This window comes from Petaurus breviceps, unplaced genomic scaffold (genome assembly GCF_028583685.1).
Source record: "Petaurus breviceps papuanus isolate PSGF00001 unplaced genomic scaffold, PetGlider_PUasm1.0 175, whole genome shotgun sequence".
Taxonomy (NCBI): domain Eukaryota; kingdom Metazoa; phylum Chordata; class Mammalia; order Diprotodontia; family Petauridae; genus Petaurus; species Petaurus breviceps.
In genome coordinates, this window is record NW_027185764.1 from 45,136,732 (window position 1) to 45,154,833 (window position 18,102).

Genomic DNA, 18,102 nt, shown 5'->3' on the forward strand with positions numbered 1-18,102 from the left:
GTTTGTATTCTCTGAAGGTCGGGGTGCCAACTTTTTCCCCTGAACTAGGTAAATGATATATGTTTGATTAAAGTAATATTGTTAACCCTTTTTGAGTTGATTTCCTTTAGAAAAGCTGATCAAAGAACCTGTGCTAGCAGCCATCCTGGGTATGCTAGGGTGCTCGCTGCTACACCCCATCTGGGGTTTTCTTAGCAAAGATACTGGAGTGATTTGCCATTTTCTTCTCCAGCTCATTTTACAGATGAGGAAACTGAGGCAAATTGAGTTCAATGACTTGCCCAGAGTCACACAGTCAGTAAGTATCTGAGGTCAGATATGAACTTAGGAATTTGAGTTTTCCTGACGCCAGACCCAAGGCAGGTACTCTATCCATTTCACCATAAGTCATATAAGACCTAATTTGCTAATAAACAGCAGGTTCATAGATCTTTAGTCAGAGTTGCCTAGTTGCCTCACCCAGATAACAGAAGCCAGGTAGAGTGCCCCTCAGGCTAAGATTAAAACTTTTCAACACCAAAATCTTCTGCTATGTTCATTAAAGCCTTCTAGTTACAGAAAACTATCTAATTCAGGGTTTAACATTACCAAATATTCTCTAGTTTAGCATGTCAATAAATTTTAGCTGGAACAAAAGGAGGTCAGGTCAGTCTTGTACATCCAACTATCACAAATTCTTGCTTTTACTATTCATGCCTATCAGCAGCAAAGGCTAACCAAAATTTCATCAGTAGAAAAACCTTGGTTCCTCCATTAGTTTATACAGTAAATACTTCAAGGGATTTCTGAAAACTCAGCTGTTTATTGTGCCTTTACTGTGTCACATTGATGTCTTCAAAGACTACTATGATTAATTTTAAAAGTGGCTGTTTCCTCCTTTTCTTATTGAAGACATCTTCCTTCAAGGCCTTCTGGGAAACTAACCAAAGAAGTTAAGCAACATCGAATGGATGTAGAGAAAAGATGATTGAATTTGGAGGTTGAAGACCTGTATGTATGTCCTAGTTTTAGCTCTTATTAGGTAATGTGCCTTGGGCAAGTCACTTCTAAACCTCCATTTCCTTATCTTCAGAAAAGGGGGTAGAATTAGATACCTCTCCCTGCCCTGATATTAGGGGTCAAAGCTAGAAGCAACCTTAGGGATCATTTAATCCAAATTTCTCATTTTACAGATGGAGAAACTAAGACTTAGAGATGAAGTGACTTGGCAATAGACACTCAGGTAGCTATTGTTCTCTTTATAAGAGGACCAATGCCATCATGGGATTTAAGTGAGGGAGAGCTGCACACAGTCATCAATCTCACTCTCTCTGAGTCATCAAAGTCCAGTGGCAAGATGAATGACCTTGGTGTCTTCTATGTCTAACCAAGCTCTAAGCTGTCCACAGCATCTGCTTCAGCCACCTTCACGGCCCTTGGAACAACCTATTCTCACCGGACCATTCCTTCAGGGGGCGTCTTCACATGCTTGGGGTAGACATCCCCCTAACTCACTGACCTGGTTTAGTCTGTCTGCTACAGCTTCTTGGAGCCACAGGTGAGAGCTGGGTGACAGGTGGACACCATGGTGGATGAGCAGCCCTGGAAAGGGCTCAACAAGCCCTCACACCAGAGGTTCTAGTCCTTTTGGAACACCCCATACACCTCAGGTAGTTAGTAACATAGCCAAATTCAAGCCCTAAACTCCAACTCTCTGCCTCCAAGTCCAAGCCTCACTCATTCCAATCCATCCCCTGGCTCTCACTACACCTGCTCCTTTCTCCTATTTGAATCACAGCCTCCTGACCCAGACCCTGAATTTCCACAGAGTAGCACTCTAGCTATAAGTGTAATATTATTAATGTCATGGCCTCTGTAGCATACTAAGTTCTTAGTTGTACATCTCAGAACAATAATAATACTTCAGAGATCTATAATTTCATTTATGTGAGTAGTCTCTCCATTGGCCCAGGTCAAAAGTCCCTCTATGATTTAGTTGGCTGGTCTTCTGAAAAAAAAAAAAATGACCACTCTGTGATGATCCTGACACATTCTAGACTGAGGCAGGCTAATCCTCAGATAATAAATATATACAGTCTGACAATGGAACTGAAGAGAAAGACCATTCAGTCACCTGAGTATGACAAAACATAGTCTTCACTGGCTTGGTCTTAAAGATCGAAGGCTACCTGGATACCAGGATGAGGTCTTAGGGTAGGACTTTACTGAAGGACACTAATGACAACAATAATTGGCATTCAAGTCCTTCCCCCATCTGGCATCAGCTGGCTCTCCCAACTTCATTTCATTACGCTTTACTTGCCTTTATGGACTCTGTGTTCCAGTTGAATTGGCCCAATTGCTAGCTGTTCCCTAACTTCAGCATTCTGTCTCCCACATCTTTGCAGAGGTTAATTCCCATGGCTGAAATGCTCTCTGTCTCCTCACCTCATTTCTTAGAATCTCTGGGTTCCTATAAAGCTTAGCTCATGGGTCACTTCCTACAGGAAGACCTCGATCCCCTTAGTTGCTAGGGTTGTTCTTTTTCTTCAAATGATTATATAAATATACTTTCCTTTTTTACGCATTTTATCCTTCTCCCAGTAGAATGTAAGCTTCTTGAAGGCAGGGACAGTTTTTTTTCTTTATATCTACAGTGCTTAACAAAGTGCTTTACACATAGTAGTTGCTTAATAAATAGTCATTGGATTGGATTTTCATATCTATTTCTATTTCTCCGCTCCACTCACTTCAGACCCTCTCTACTGTTGGACATTTTATTAATTAGAGAGATATCAACGTGCATTCAAATGACTAAATACAAAGTATATACAAAGTTATCTGTAAGAGTAGGATTATAACTACCCCTACCCCACTTAACATTGATTTTTTTCAAATAGGTGAGAACACATTTCATCTAATTAACCAGAAATTGATGTGAGCCAGGCAAGTGTGAATCAGAACTAAATGTGAACAAGGCAAGTCCCAGAGAAGGAATGACTCAATAGAGAGGATTAGGAGGCCCTCAGGCTTGCCCTTGGTCTAAGCCTCTGCTTTTTGACTTCCAACCCTTTGCCAGAGAAAGACCTCATGTACTTTAGAGGACTGGAAGATTTCTACTTTTTCGTCTGCATTCTAGAAGCATCCCTGGGACAGCAATGACCACAGAATCTTGTCTACCACTCTCCATTCTTCTTTGCTAACTCTTTACATAGTTCTCATCGATTAACAGTAGGTGCTTCCCCAAGGTCTATTCTTAGACTTCTTGCTTCCTCTTCTTTATTCTCTCATTTATAGATCTCATCAGTTGATTGATGTTGATTGATAAATTGAATTATCATCTTTATTCAGATGATCCTCAGAACTACTTACCTAACTCTAATAGTTCTCCTGAACTCTATCTAGTCTGGCTTCCAAAATTTATTAGCTATGTGACCTGGGCAAGTCACTTACCCTCTGTCTTCTTTGGTTTTCTGGACTGTAAAATGGGAATAATACTAGGACCTATCTCTCAGGGCTGTTGTGGGGATCAAGGGAAATGCTGTAAAAGTGCTTAGTAAAGGTGCGAGGCACATAGTAGGTGCCATATAAATGGTCATTTACCTCCCCTGTTGATGATGATGATAATGATAGAAGTAGCTCCAGAACTTTTGCAACACATACAAAATAATTGAAAGAAGAGATCATTTAGATTGGGAAGATTCAGAAAGTCTTCATTTTGGAGAACTGTAATTGTATTGAGTATGGTAAACAGCTAGAAGGCAAATCTGGAAAAGAGAAAGAAAGGCAGAGAGACAGACAGAAAGATAGAGACAGAGAGATAGTGACAGAGAGACAGAAACAGAGAGACAGAGACACAGTGACAGAGAGACAGAGACAGAGAGACAGAGACAGAGAGGATGGGGTGGGTGAAGAATCAGGAAAGGCCTTCTGCAGAAGGTAGGATTTGAATTGAGTCTGGAAAGAGACCATGGAGGCCAGAGGCAGAGATGAGGAGAGGGAGCATCCCAACCATGAAGGATAGGCAGTGACGGAGCACAGTATTTGGAGAAAGGGTTTCATGAAAAGAGAATAAGAAGGACAGTGTCATTGAATCTTAAGAGCACAGGATGGGGAGGTAAGTGTAAAAAAGGACCTAATCCATGAAGGGTTTTAAATGCCAAATAGAGAATGTTATATTTGATTCTGGAAGTAATACGTAGCCACTGAAGATTATTGACTTATTTCCTTTTATTCTCAAGTTAAAAGTTAAATTAAGTGAACACTTCCATATACATGGTAGAACAGAAAATGAGGATTGCACATGAAACAGTATATCTATCATGTGGAGTTTGCTTTGCTTTTTAAGCATGTAACAAATTCATCATGTAACTTTCTGAACTGTCTGGTTTCTCCTGACATAAATCATGATGCTCTTTTGATTTCACCTGACTTCCATCATCTACTCTGTATGCCTTCCCCCCCTCCCCTTTTAGATTAAAAAAATAAATTTAAAAATAAAAGGGAAAATTTTTCATCCATGTCTTTGTTATTTTGCTATGGTCATTTTCTGGGGGGAAATATCCTTTTTTCCACTTCTCCAAATGAGTTCTTCCTCATTTTAAAGAAAAGCAATTGGGCAAAATCACCTAATCTGATGACTGAATCTGACAATGTAAACAACATTCTGCCCCCCAAGTTCCCTATCTCTCTGCTGTAAGGAGGGGATATACCTGATTTTCTGTTCTTTGGGACCAGCAATGGCTTTTCACATACTCAGAATTCCAACTTCCCTTTAGTATGCTTTACATTTATATAATTTAGTCATTGTGTATTCTGTTCTTGCGGTGCTACATATTTCAACTGGTATCAATTCACAGGGGCAGCTAGGTGGTACAATGGATAGAGTGCTGGGTCTGGAGCCAGGAAGACTCATCTTCATGAATTCAAATCCAACCTCAGACATGTACTGCCTGTGTGACCTTGGGCAAGTCACTTAGCCCCATTTGCTTCAGTTTTCTCATTTGTAAAACGAACTGAAGAAGGAAATGGCAAACCACTCCAATATCTTTGCCAAGGAAACCCGAAATGGGGTTGCAAAGAGTGGGACTTGACTGAAAGTGACTGAACAACAACAAAGGCATTTCACACATATCTTCCCATATTTCTTTGAATTCTTTACATGATAAGGGCTCCATGGGCTACGAGAGTAGTGGTAGTGATGCCAGAGCTATATGCATCTACATCCAGACGGTCCCTTGCTTTCTACCATCTACATGAAGAGCAGGCTGTCACATAATTAATTAATTACCTAACTAACCAGCAAGGGGGTATGGTATGTATTTGGACCATTAGATGGGGTGCTTAGTACACATGAGCTGAGAGGACTATTCCCCTATTTATAGAGTTTCAAACTCTCTTGTGTACATAGGCAGCCAGCCAGGGTTCAGGACAGATCTGGAGGTACCATCTAGAATATGCTTGAAATTACAAAAATAGAAAATCCTCTCATCTCTGCTCTAAGTCACCATGTCCCACTTTGGGAATCTCCCCATCTCATTACAAACATACTTCATTCCTAGGACTGAGACAATTTGCTTTTTAATAGTCATATGATTTAATGAAATATGGCAAGTTTGCAAAGCAGAACAAAACAGCAAGGAAGCTTTCAATTAGGCCAGCTTCAATGAAGCTACTGCACAGGCTCAATTTTCTCCCTCCCAGTCAGTAGATGGGGGAGGTGGGGAGGGAAGAAGGAGGGGAAAGGATGACTTGTTTTTGTAATTTTTTGACTTTGCCTCACTAAGCAATCTGAGGGAGCAAAAGGAGAAACTCAAATTGGTCAAACTCCACCACAGTGGCTGGTTGGGGAATTCCTAGCATGGTTACTTCCTTGAGTCTCATCCTAACCTGGTTCAGTCCATACCACCTATTTCTATCTGGGAACCTGGGTCTTGAGTCATACTGGCTCCTAATGACCCTTCACTAGGCTCTAACATAAGTCTCATTTTTTGCACAGGCTACAGCAGGTAGAAGCTCAGGTCACGCCTGTGGTGACCATAGTATAAAACATCAGTCTGAGCACAGTACCCTATTGTTCTTTGTGGCTGGTGTGGCCAATAGGGAATGTAGTATTATTTTTTTCCTTTTTTCTCCTACATCCCAAAACTTGTGGCAAAAGATTTGAAAAGGAAAGAAAAAATTAAGGATTTGGGGAAAGGTATGCTGATACACAATTCCTACCTTTTCTTTGTTTCACTGATCTATCAGCCCGAGTCATCTTTAAGAAGCATTACAGAGGTCTTTTAAGCTAACATTTCTCATTTTTTACTGCATAATCATATTCCATTTCATTCATGTGCCATAGCTATTTTTTAGCCATTTATCAATTGATACACACACTTTGTTTCCAGTCCTTTGCAAACACAAAGATAATTGTATCTTCAACTTGCCTAGGGTGTATGCCTACTATTGGGATTGCTGAGTCAAAAGGTATGAATATTTCAGTCACTTTTCTTACATAATTCTAAATTATTTTCTTGAACTGTTAGAACTCCATAACTCTGCCAAAGGTCGCTGCCATGGAGGGAGCAGAGCATACTTCAGTTGGTACCTGAACACAAATTTGTGAAGTTGTTTCTTCTAGTTGCTTTTGGTGCATATGGTAGATTGTGGGTGGGAGAAAAAATAGGGGTTCCACTAATTAAGTGCTCCAGGGTTATTTCATGAGACTTTAACTTTGTGCAGTTTCTGTCCTCTTATCTTATGTATTCATCCTTAGTTTAAATTTGGCTTCTTTTGTGTTTGTTAGGTTAGAGAGTTTTATGGAAATCACTCTGCTGACATCTTGCCAAGCAAGTGACAGATTTACATTCATTAGTCCACTGATGGCTCTTTCCTTTTGAATGTTACTCAGATAGCATGTGGTTCTTTTAAAAGAAAATCAGTCAAAAACCCAAAAAGACTCCCAATCCCATACTCATGGTCTGGTCTGGCCCCAATCATATGGATATAAATGATTCATCTCTTAGTCTTTCATTTCTCCTTAAAAGTGTTTAACTTTGGTATGGTGAGTTTGAGTTCTTTTGAAAGAATCCTTCATCTTTATTGAGAATCCAATTATTTTCTTTGGTGATTGTATTTAGCTTTGCAGCTTTATTTATCAGAATAGCATATTCTTAATTTTTCTTTGATTTCTTTTAAACAAAGAGTAATTCTGTCCTATTTTGATCGATTGTCTTTCACATGGGAAAAGATTTTTCCCTTACTGACTACAAAATGTGTTGTTTGATGTCACAATTATAAAATTTAGGTACATTGTTACTTAAAGAGCTAAACTCTTGGTTTCTCTTTGCTAGTGTCTGTAGCAGGCAATTAATAAATGTTTATAGAATTGAATAATTCTGTGGACTTTCACCATCTGTACTTTGCCATCTGCTTCTAATATTTCTTTTCAGTTTTTCTGTATGATTTTTTTGGGGGGAGGGCAGTTGGGGCTATGTGACTTGCCCAAGGTCACATGGCTAGTTTTTGTGTTGTGTCTGAGGCTGGATTTGAACTCAGGTCCTCCTGACTCCAGGGCAGGTGCTCTATTCACTGCACCACCTAGCTGCCCCCATATGATTTCTTAACATATGTATTCAGGGATTCTTCTTCATGTTTTCTTTTTTTCTGGAAGACTTATGAAATATCTTTAAATTCCTATTCTATTAGCTTTTTTAAATGATAGGCCCTATGGCTCTTCTCTGAGTGGTTCCTGACTACTACTAAACCTCAGAATAGAATGAAATATTACTTATTAGATTTATGGATAGGCAAAGAATTTATGAATAAACAAGAGATAGAAAGCAAAGGCAGGTGTAAAATGGATAATTTGGTTACATTAAATTAAAAAGGTTTTGTACATATAAAAGAAATGCAGACAAGATCAGAAGGAAAGCAGAAAATTGGGGGGAAATTTGTATACACAGTTTATCACATAAAGGTCTCATATCAAAAGTATATAAAGAAATTTGTCAAATAATTAAGAATATGAGTCACTCCCCAATTGATAAATGGTCAAAGGATGTGAACAGGTAGTTTTCTGATGAAGAAATCAAAACAATTTGTAGTCATATGAAAAAATGCTCTAAATCATTATTGATTAGAGAAATGCAAATTAAAACAACCTGAGATGTTATTTTATACCTACCAGATTGACTAAAATGTTTTAAAGTGAAAGTGACAAATGTTGGAGGGATGTGGATAAATTGAGACACTAATTCGTTTTTGGTGGAATTGTGAACTGATCCAATCAGTTTGGAAAGCAATCTGGGATTATGCCCAAAGAGCTATTAAATTTACATATACCCTTTGACCCAGATGTACCACTACTTGGTCTATTTCCGAAACTGATTAGGGAAAAAGGAAAAGAATCTATATGCCTTAAGATGTTTACAACAGCTCTCTTTGTGCTAGCAAAGAACTGGAAATTGCAAGGATGCCCATCAATTGAGGAATGACTGAATAAATTATGGTATATGATAATGAAGGAATACTACCATACTATAAGAAATAAAGAGGTCCATGATCTTAGAAAAGCATGGAATGACTTGCATAAAATAATGAAGAGAGAAGTCATCAGAACCAAGAGAATATTGTATATAATAACAGCAATATTGTTTTAAGAATGTCTTTAGGTGAATAAGTTATTTTGACTATTATAAGTACCCAAATTAACTATGAATAAAATAACAAGATTCTATCTGCATCCAGAGAAAGAATTGATAAATAGAAGTATGTATAAAATGATATACATATATATATATATACATATGTGTGTATGTATACACACACACCTATTTGTGTCTAATGGTGGCCATTTCTAGGGTGGGGGGAGGGCAGAAAAAGAAAAAAAGAAATTTACATGGTAATTTTGTTGTATATTTGAAAGGAATAGCAAATTGTGCTTAGTAGATTAGCAGTTTCATATACAATCATCTTTTTGTTGTGCTATGTTATGGAAATGCTTGTTTTATTAATTTTGTATTAATTATATTAATTACTATATATTATATATAATATATTATAATATATAATATTATTATATTAATTACTATATAGTATACTATAATAAAATATAATAATAATATAATTACATTATATATTAATGTAAAAAAAAAAAGAAGAGAATGAAATACCCAGACACTGCTTTGACCTGTTTTGTTTCATTTTTGCCATTCATGAGATTGTTGCCCAGGGTTACCCAGAGAATGGTAACCTTAACAGAAATGGACTCTCCTAAGGAAAAAGTATTCCAAACAATTTGAGAGTCCCAGAAGTAAGAGGTCCAGCCCAAAATGAGGTAAAAAAGCAAAGGAATTATAGGAGGCCCAAAGAGATGCTGAGAGATAGGGCAAAGTCCTGGTCTTGGGGAGATTTAGAAGCTCATTTGTCTCTGGTGGCACCAGTTGCCAAAATCATAGGGCCTATCATCAAAACAAAAAAACAGACATGGCACCAGCACCAGTCAGTCTTTCAGACCCAAGCAATGCTTTAAAGCTAAGAGCCAAAGGGAGAAAAGTAGACAATTTTGTGGACAGTCTAGCATTGTTATTGTTCAATCATGTCTGACTCTTCGTGACCCCACTTGGGGATTTTCTTGGCAAAGATACTGGAGTGGTTTGCCATCTCCTTCTCCAACTCATTTTATAGATGAGGAAACTGAGGCAAACAGGGTGAAGTGACTTGTCCAGGGTCACATAGAAAGAGTTTGAAGCCACATTGTAACTCAGGAAGAGGAGTCTTCCTGATTACAAGTCTAGTGCTCTTTCCATTGCACCACCTAGCTGCCCCAGTCTGGTCTAGCAGATAGAAATTGGTTTTGGAGTCATGAAGATATGAGTTTGTCTTCTCTCTTATATAAAATGGTTATAAGTGGGGCGGCCAGGTAGCACAGAGAGTAAGAGCACCGGCTCCAGTGTTGAGAAGACCTGGAGATCGAATCCCAGGCTCAGACACTTAGCACCCACCCAGAAACACCTGGCCGTGTAACCTTGAGCAAGTTACTTAACCCCGATTGCTTAGGAGCGGCCAGGTGGCTCAGCGAGTAAGAGCACCGGCTCCAGTGTCGGGATGACCTGGGATCAAATCTGGGCTCAGATACTCAGCACCACACCCAGAAATAATAACTGGCCGTGTAACCTTGAGCAAGTTACTTAACCCCAATTGCTAAATAAATAAATAAAATGGTTATAAGACCTTTGGAAAATCCCTGAACCTCTCAATGCCTTAGGCTACTCTGTAAGACAATACATTTAAAATATATATATATATATATATACATGTTTCCAATGAACAAAAATACTTTTTTTTCCTTTCTCCTTCCTCTGATACTGAAAAAAATGCAATAAATATATATGCTCTTAAAAATTATCGAGGACTCCAAAGAGCTTTTTTGTTTACATGCCTACAATTAATATTTACCACAATAGAAATTAAAATGTCTAAGTATTATTTTGAAATTAGTTTTTATCTTAGGATCTTCATTTGTCCTCAGACCATACTTTGAGAACTGCTGCACAACATTTTCCTGTCTCTTTCCCTCTCTAACACAATGTGTGCAAATATGTTACTCCATAAAAATCACTATTGATTAGAGAAATGCAAATCAAAAGAATTCTGAGGTATCACATCACACCTATCAGATTGAGTAATATGGCAAAACAAGAAAATGATAAATAGACCTTCCTACTAAGTGCCCCCAGAGATGTGGGAAAATTAGAACACTAATGCATTATTGTGGAGTTGTGAACTGATCTAACCATTCTGGAGAGCAATTTGGAACTGTGCCCAAAGGGCTATAAAACTGTGCATACCCTTTAACCCAGATCCTTTGACTATGGACTTCTAGGGCTGTATCCCAAAGAGATCATAAAAATGGGAAAAGGACTCATATGTACAAAAAATATTTACTGCAGCTCTTTTTGTGGTGGCCAAGAACTAGAAATTGAGGGGATGTCCATCAATTGGGGAATGGCTAAACAAGTTGTGGTATATCAATGTAATGTAATACTGTTGTATTATAAGAAATGATGAACAGGGGGTGGCTAGGTGGCACAGTGAATAGAGCACTGGTGTTGGAGTCAGGAGGACCTGAGTTCAAATCCGACCTCAAACACTTAACACAAAAAACCCATGTGACCTTGGTCAAGTCATTTACCCAATTGCCCTCCCTTCTCCCCTCCAAAAATAAAAACAAACAAACAAAAAGATTATTACAAAATGATAAGCAGACAGACTTCAGAAAAACCTGGAAAGACTTATATGAATTCATGCTGAGTGAAGTGAGTGGAACCAGGAGAACATTGTACACAGTAACAGCCACATTGTGCAATGACTGACTTTGATAGACTTAGCTCTTTCCAGCAATACAATGACCTAAGACAACTTCAAAAGATTCATGATAGAAAATGCTATTCACATCCAGAAAAAGAACTGTGGAGTCTGAATGCAGATCTAGGCATACTATTTGCTCTCTTTTTCAGTTGTTTTGTTTTGTTTCTTTTTTTCTCATGGTTCCTCCCATTGGTTCTAATTCTTTATAATGTGACTAATTTGAAAATGTGTTTAATATAATAATTATTATCCTAATCAATATTAATATGGTAAACCAGGCTAGACCCACTAAAAGTAAAGTCCTTTAAATTCTTTCATGTGAAAAAAAGTTTTGTCCCATTGGAGCTGGGCTTATCTTTTCCCTTCTCCACTGGCTATACAGCTCTGGCATAACTCTCCACCTGCCTGACCAACTAGACACCTCAATCAGTCTTAAATAAAGAAGAAATATTTTGATATGATGATTCTTTCCCCTCTGATTCCCAAGAATTTCATAGTTAATGATTTCCTCCTTGAAAAGGGGAAATTGGTGTTTTCTTCAGTCAAATTCTATCTCCTGGCTTCTGGAATAATTGTTCCTATTAAGGGACAAAGTCAATAGTGACCAAAGAAATCTTGCCATACTTTACAGAAAGATTTTTTTTCTATGTAATTCAGGCATACCTCCTGCCCTGAGATACCTGGACCAGAGATTCAGAGGCACTTAGAAGGAATCTGGTTGACCTCCTGCATTTTACAAACAGGAGACCATTAGTACAGGAGAATAAAATGCCTTTCCCCAGGTCACACAGGTTAAGAAGGCACCAGAGCTGGGATTCAAACCCAATTTCTTCCTTTACGCTTATACTCATATACCTTCCTACTAAGTGCCCCCAGAAAGCAGTTAGAATGAAGCAAGCTATTAAATACTTTGTTTCATGGCCACAACAGATATTTTGCAGGTAGACTGAGACTATCATATGAATTTAGCGCCAGTCTTCTAGGAATTAAAGATTTAAAATAGGAGTTCATAATCTATAATTTAGAGTTTATAAACCAGGGTCATTTGGAAGCCTGATAACTTTTTTTGTCCCCATGGAGTACTATTTAATACAGTGTTTTGAGCACTCTATACTTAGTAGCTATGTATTGAAGTAATGATTGATTAAATGATAAATAGCTCCCTAGTGGTATGAAGGAGTGACAACTGTGCAGCTTTCAGAGAAACACACTTTACCATCTGGAAAGAAAAACACATCAGGATGTTTTGCTAGAGCAATCCCAGTGGCCATACATTGAAGGAAAAAAGTAACAGACAGAAGACTTTAAAGAACAATGGATTTGGCGCCAGAAGACCTTGGTCTAAAATTTAGCTCTGCTACTTACATTAGTTTAATAACTGGGTATCCTTGGGCAAATTATTCCTTCTTCCTTTCTAAACCCCACTTCCCTCACTGTAACCCCTGTGCTGGCACTATTAGGACAGACCTGTAAGGGATAATGTGAAGGAGAGGTAAGGGAACTTTCTTCCATGACATCTTCCTGTCTTCCTTCAGGGGCCCAGGTCTGCATATTGCCTTACTCCACACAAGCCAGCCCTACCCGGAACCACCTGCCTTAAGGATTTTCTGATAATTCTTCTTTCCTTTTTTCCCTGGGAATGAAATGAAAAATTAAATAATGAAAATAAACCTTTTTCAAACTATAAAGCACTACATGAATGTTAGCTACCATTATTATTAATTGTCATTATTATGAGGCCTACATCCTGAGTAAACTTATTTAACATATTTTTAATTTAATAGTGATCTTCAAAGGACAATACCTTAGTATCAAAGGAAGAATGTGAAAGCTTCCATTAGGTGAGCTTTTTTATTTCTGTATGTCTTGAAAAAGGGTATGGAAACAATGAGACCAAGAAGAACATAGATACAAGAATGCATTTCAGCCATGGACTCAGAAAGACATTTTCTGGTCTCCTACAGAGAACAGATTTCAGGTTTCTATGGTATTATTTATAAATTATTATATTAATATAGTATTTTGCACTCTATCGGGGGTCATACCAAGAGCATTCATGGGTGAAATCTATGTTTAATCCAGGCATGTAGATTTGAAGTGCTTATAAAATTGGCAGTGCAGAATTTTATGATTTGGCTAGTTTCTTTTATGTTATAACTTTAAGTGTTCTCCAAAATGGAAGTGGGATAAAATATTCTTATCCCCCTAGACTCCTACCCCCTACTCCTTTTCTCCTCTCTTTTAGAAGTCCTAGCTGGCACCAGTAAGCAGTAAGGTCATTGTTGATGCACATGGAGTTAGGACAAATAAAGACAGGTTTGACCCTTTCTGGGGACATGTTGTTAGCCATCCCTAATGCCCATAGTATGCAAGCCAAAGTCATCAGCAGCAGCACCTTTAGCATAAATCACAAGAACCGGCAGGTGGCTTACTTTGCAGTCGCTCCTGAGTGTCAGCCAGTTCTGTCTGCCATAAATGAAACTCTGGTGGAAGTTATCCATTTTCATTCTTATTCCAGTTAAGTATTGAATCTTCTTTTTTTATGAATTGTAATGTTCTCTACAGTAGGTATAATTGATGACTATTCCCTTTTTAATAGCTATGTTCCTGAAGAGATGTGCATAGTGCTTTATGTTGGTTCTGGGGGTGCTTAAGCATCCTGAAGAGTATGTTTAGGATCCTCCATGGACAACTAAACTACTATTCTATAGTCCATGATTTATTTCATGGAAATCAAAAGGATTAGCTTTGCTTTATTTTCTTTCTTTCCCTTCCTTCCTTTTCTTTCTTTCTCTCCTTTCTTTCTCTTCTTCTTTCTCTCTTTCTTCCTTTCTTCCTTCCTTTCTTTCTCTTTATTTCTTTGGGAATATGACCTATGATTTCATTGGTTCAGGAAATTCCCCCTATCAGTGCAGATTAACACCTGCTCTGCAATGCATATATAGTCTTAGAGAATTAACTAGAGCTCTGAGAGGTTAAGTGATTTACCTAGGGTTGCATAGCTATTATGTGTCAGAGACAGAACTATAATTCAGGTCCTCCTAATTCTGTGGTCAACACTCTATCTACTAGATGATACTACCTCTTTGAAAATAGAAAAACTTTTACATAAAATGTAGTGGAGTTATACAGAGGAAAGATTTGGAGTCAGACAACTTGATGAGAGGCATGAATGAGTTAATAAGGTTTCAACAAGGTCCAACAACTTTTTCTTTATTATACCATACCTAACTCACTGTATAATTCAGGAGTGTGCAGAATGCTGTATTTGAAATGCCTGAGTTTAAATATTGTCTCCGTCATTTACTACCTGTGCCAACTTTGGCAAACCACTGTACTGAGTCTCTGGTTGTCAGATCCCTCATCTGTAAAATAAAGGGTTTGGTACTTGGTCATTTCAAGGGTGGTTCTATGGTACTTGGTCATTTCAAGGGTGGTTCTATGGTTAGATTAGAATTTCAATACAGCACAAGGGGTGAAGTTGCAGCCCAGGTCTACTAAACGTTATCACCATCCAGGCAAAAGGAAAATCAGGAAACCCAATTCTAGGAGCTACGTTTAGGATCAGGACATTCCCTGGGTTCAGAAGAATTCCTGTGGTCGTTTTTTTTCTTTTTGGAGACGGGAAGGTAGGGCAATTGGGGTTACGTGACTTGCCCAAAGTCACACGGCTAGTTTTGTGTTAAGTGTCTGGGGCCAAATTTGAACTCAGGTCCTCCTGACTCCAGGGCCGGTGCTCTATTTACTGTGCCACCTAGCCTCCCCGAATTCCTGTGGTCTTGAATAGGGAAAGACGATAGATCCCAGAATAAGGAATGAACTTCATAGGAAAAGTGAATTATTATTAGTTGGAGACTACAACTCCCAGAATGCCACACACTTGGATCCATTTAAATCTTTTCCTTGCTAAAGCATTCGAATTCAGTCCTGGAAGGATTTGTCTTTATTCTTTTAATTTATTAAAGGAAATCAACTGAAAAATTAGATTCATTTTATAATGCTTTGCTTTATATCTAAATTATCTGGAACATGTCAATTCTAAAAAATGAGGAATACTTATAGTCTTTATTTTAACTAAGTTGGGAATTTTTCCTTATAGATACTGTATTCTTTCTCTTCCTTTTTCTTCCCCTGCTTCTCTTTCTTTTTGTCCTCCTTCTTTTGGGGAAGTTAAGAGACTACAGTTTTCCTTCTCTATTTTTAATTATTATCAGTCTACTCTGTCTCTCCAAGATGTGCTTAAGAATATTTATGATTCTTGAGGCATTTGTTTTCATAGGGGCTTCCCTGGGATACCAACTCTCCCTTCTTCCAGAAGAGAGCCACAATTTTCTCTCTGTTCCTGTCAGTTAAAAGTGACAACCCTGTTGTATCTGACAACTAGACAGGGTAGGGTGAGTTAGTTAATTTCAAGCCTGCCACCACCGACAAGGAGCTTGTCTGCAGTAAAAGTTTGGAATAAATTGACAGGAGCCATCAATTTCAACTGGGCTGAAAAAGAATGATATCCTAGGGGTATCCTTGTTGACTATTGGTCAGCATACTAAATTGTTTGCTTGTTTATTTGATCTCCTTCCCACTCCCCCACCCCCAGCATCCTAGTAACTACGGTATCTGAATATGACTTTTGGGCACCAAGTTTACATTTAAAAAATTTAGATTTTAACATTATCATTTGCACAAAGCTGTTTGCTAAGTATTTGTTGATTTGCTTTGAATTTTTTTGCTGGTTACAACATGAATTTAAAATTGTTTAACTCATTTATCTGACTAATATTTATTGAGTGTTTACTATGGACAAAAAATAAATAAAATAAATATCAAGTTGTTTTTGCCTTTTGGGGAAAAATTCATATTCTTTAGAAGAAATCCCATAATAATGCCTTGAATTTTCTTATCAATTATATCTCTAAATTTGGAAATATCTATGAGTTAGTGAAATCAACCATCTTATAAGGTTAAAATTACATTACATTTGTCTTTGGCATCTTTCTTTAACTGGAAAAAACTTTTATTTAACTAGTAGATAGACTATTAAATAAATTGATGCTCTAATCCCAAATCTACAGTAACTTCCATGTTCTTTCCCTGAACTCTACATGTGTAAAATACTAATTAATCATTCCCTTCAGATGCAAATAGTATATTAGTGGTGAGTTTAAAAGTAGTGAAGTTGGTTCTGTTTTAACTTATTTTTTCCCAGTTCAACACATTAATATTTATTTTCTCACATTGGATTCTGCTACTATTTTTAAAATATACTCAAATAATAGGTGGTTTTATTGGCATGTGGTATGGCATTTAGGATAACTCTTGCTACTAATTCAGGTCATAACCTGCCTATGACTCAATAGATAAAGTTTAATGAATTGCCTTACTTGTTAAGAGACTTGTCTAGGGTCAAACTGCTAGTAATTCTCTGAGGCCGAATTTGAACCCAGGTGTTCCTGACTTTTTTTTTTTTGCTTTTTTTTTGAGAGGGCAATTGGGGACTTGCCCAAGGTCACACAGCTAGTTTTTGTGTTAAGTATGTGAGGCCAGATTTGTACTCAGGTCCTCCTGACTCCAGGGCCAGTGCTCTATTCACTGCACCACCTAGTCTCCCCTTCCTGACTTTAATTTAGCACTATCTGCTGTACTCTTTAGCACTACTATACTGCCTTTAATTTTAAAATATGAATTTGGAAAAAAAAATACATCTTGAAAAAAACTCATTGCTTCTTGATGTACATAATGTTTGGCCATCTTTTGAAGAATAGTTATTATACCTGAATCTAGGCTCCAAATAGCAAATACTTTGACTTCCAAATATTTCACACGACAAATATTAGCCCACTATGTATAAGGTTGTTTCGTAATGGAGAAAATTTTGGACTTAGTGTCAACAAGATCTGGGTTCAAATCCTACCTCATACACTTACTAGTTGTTTTGATTCTGGGCAAGTTTCTTGATCTTTCAGTGTCTGTTTCCTCATCTATAAAATAAAGAATTTGGACTCACTGGCCCTCAAGATCCCCTTTTGACCCTAAATATATGATTTTATGACCAATCTTTCCTTACCTACTCTTTTTCCCAGTCCCATGTCGATTTAATGGTATGTGAGACAATTGGCCAAGGTAAAACATGATGGGTGAATTAAATTCACTCATAATAAAATTATTCTTCAAACCATACAGCCATATTGCTTAATAACATGTGGAATAAGGAGTGGGAGATATTACCAAACTCATAGGTTTGGGACCTGGTAATCAGTTTTGATTCCTTTTTTTATACCTAACCCCAAATTTGAATACTTTAAAAACCATGAAATCACTCTTAACTAGTAGCATGCCACCCTGTTTTGCATTTTTAAAAATAAGTGATTATCATATGTGCCACAAACATCAAGATGAGCAGATTTGGTTTGTCTCTTGTGAACTTTTTTTCTCCCTTATAGAACTAATTGGTTACAATTTAAGAAGCAATGATTTTCTTTCATCCATATTCCTGTTTTCCTCTGTTCACTGGGTGTTAATTATGTAGTCCATCTATTTCATTTTCTGAGCTCACTTATCCTCATTTTTGTTTCCTTGTAATTTTTTTTTTTAAGATCTAAGATCTATGACCTATTAAAGTTAAAAAAAAGTTACTTGGTATTGTCCTACATATTGAAAGTTTTGGCTCTACCCTGGCTCTTTTTCAATTATGAAATTAATAACCTGAAAGGCACATAGTTCAACTAGAAGTTTATGTGAAACATGAGTTGTTGAAGTACAAATTCAGGCTTT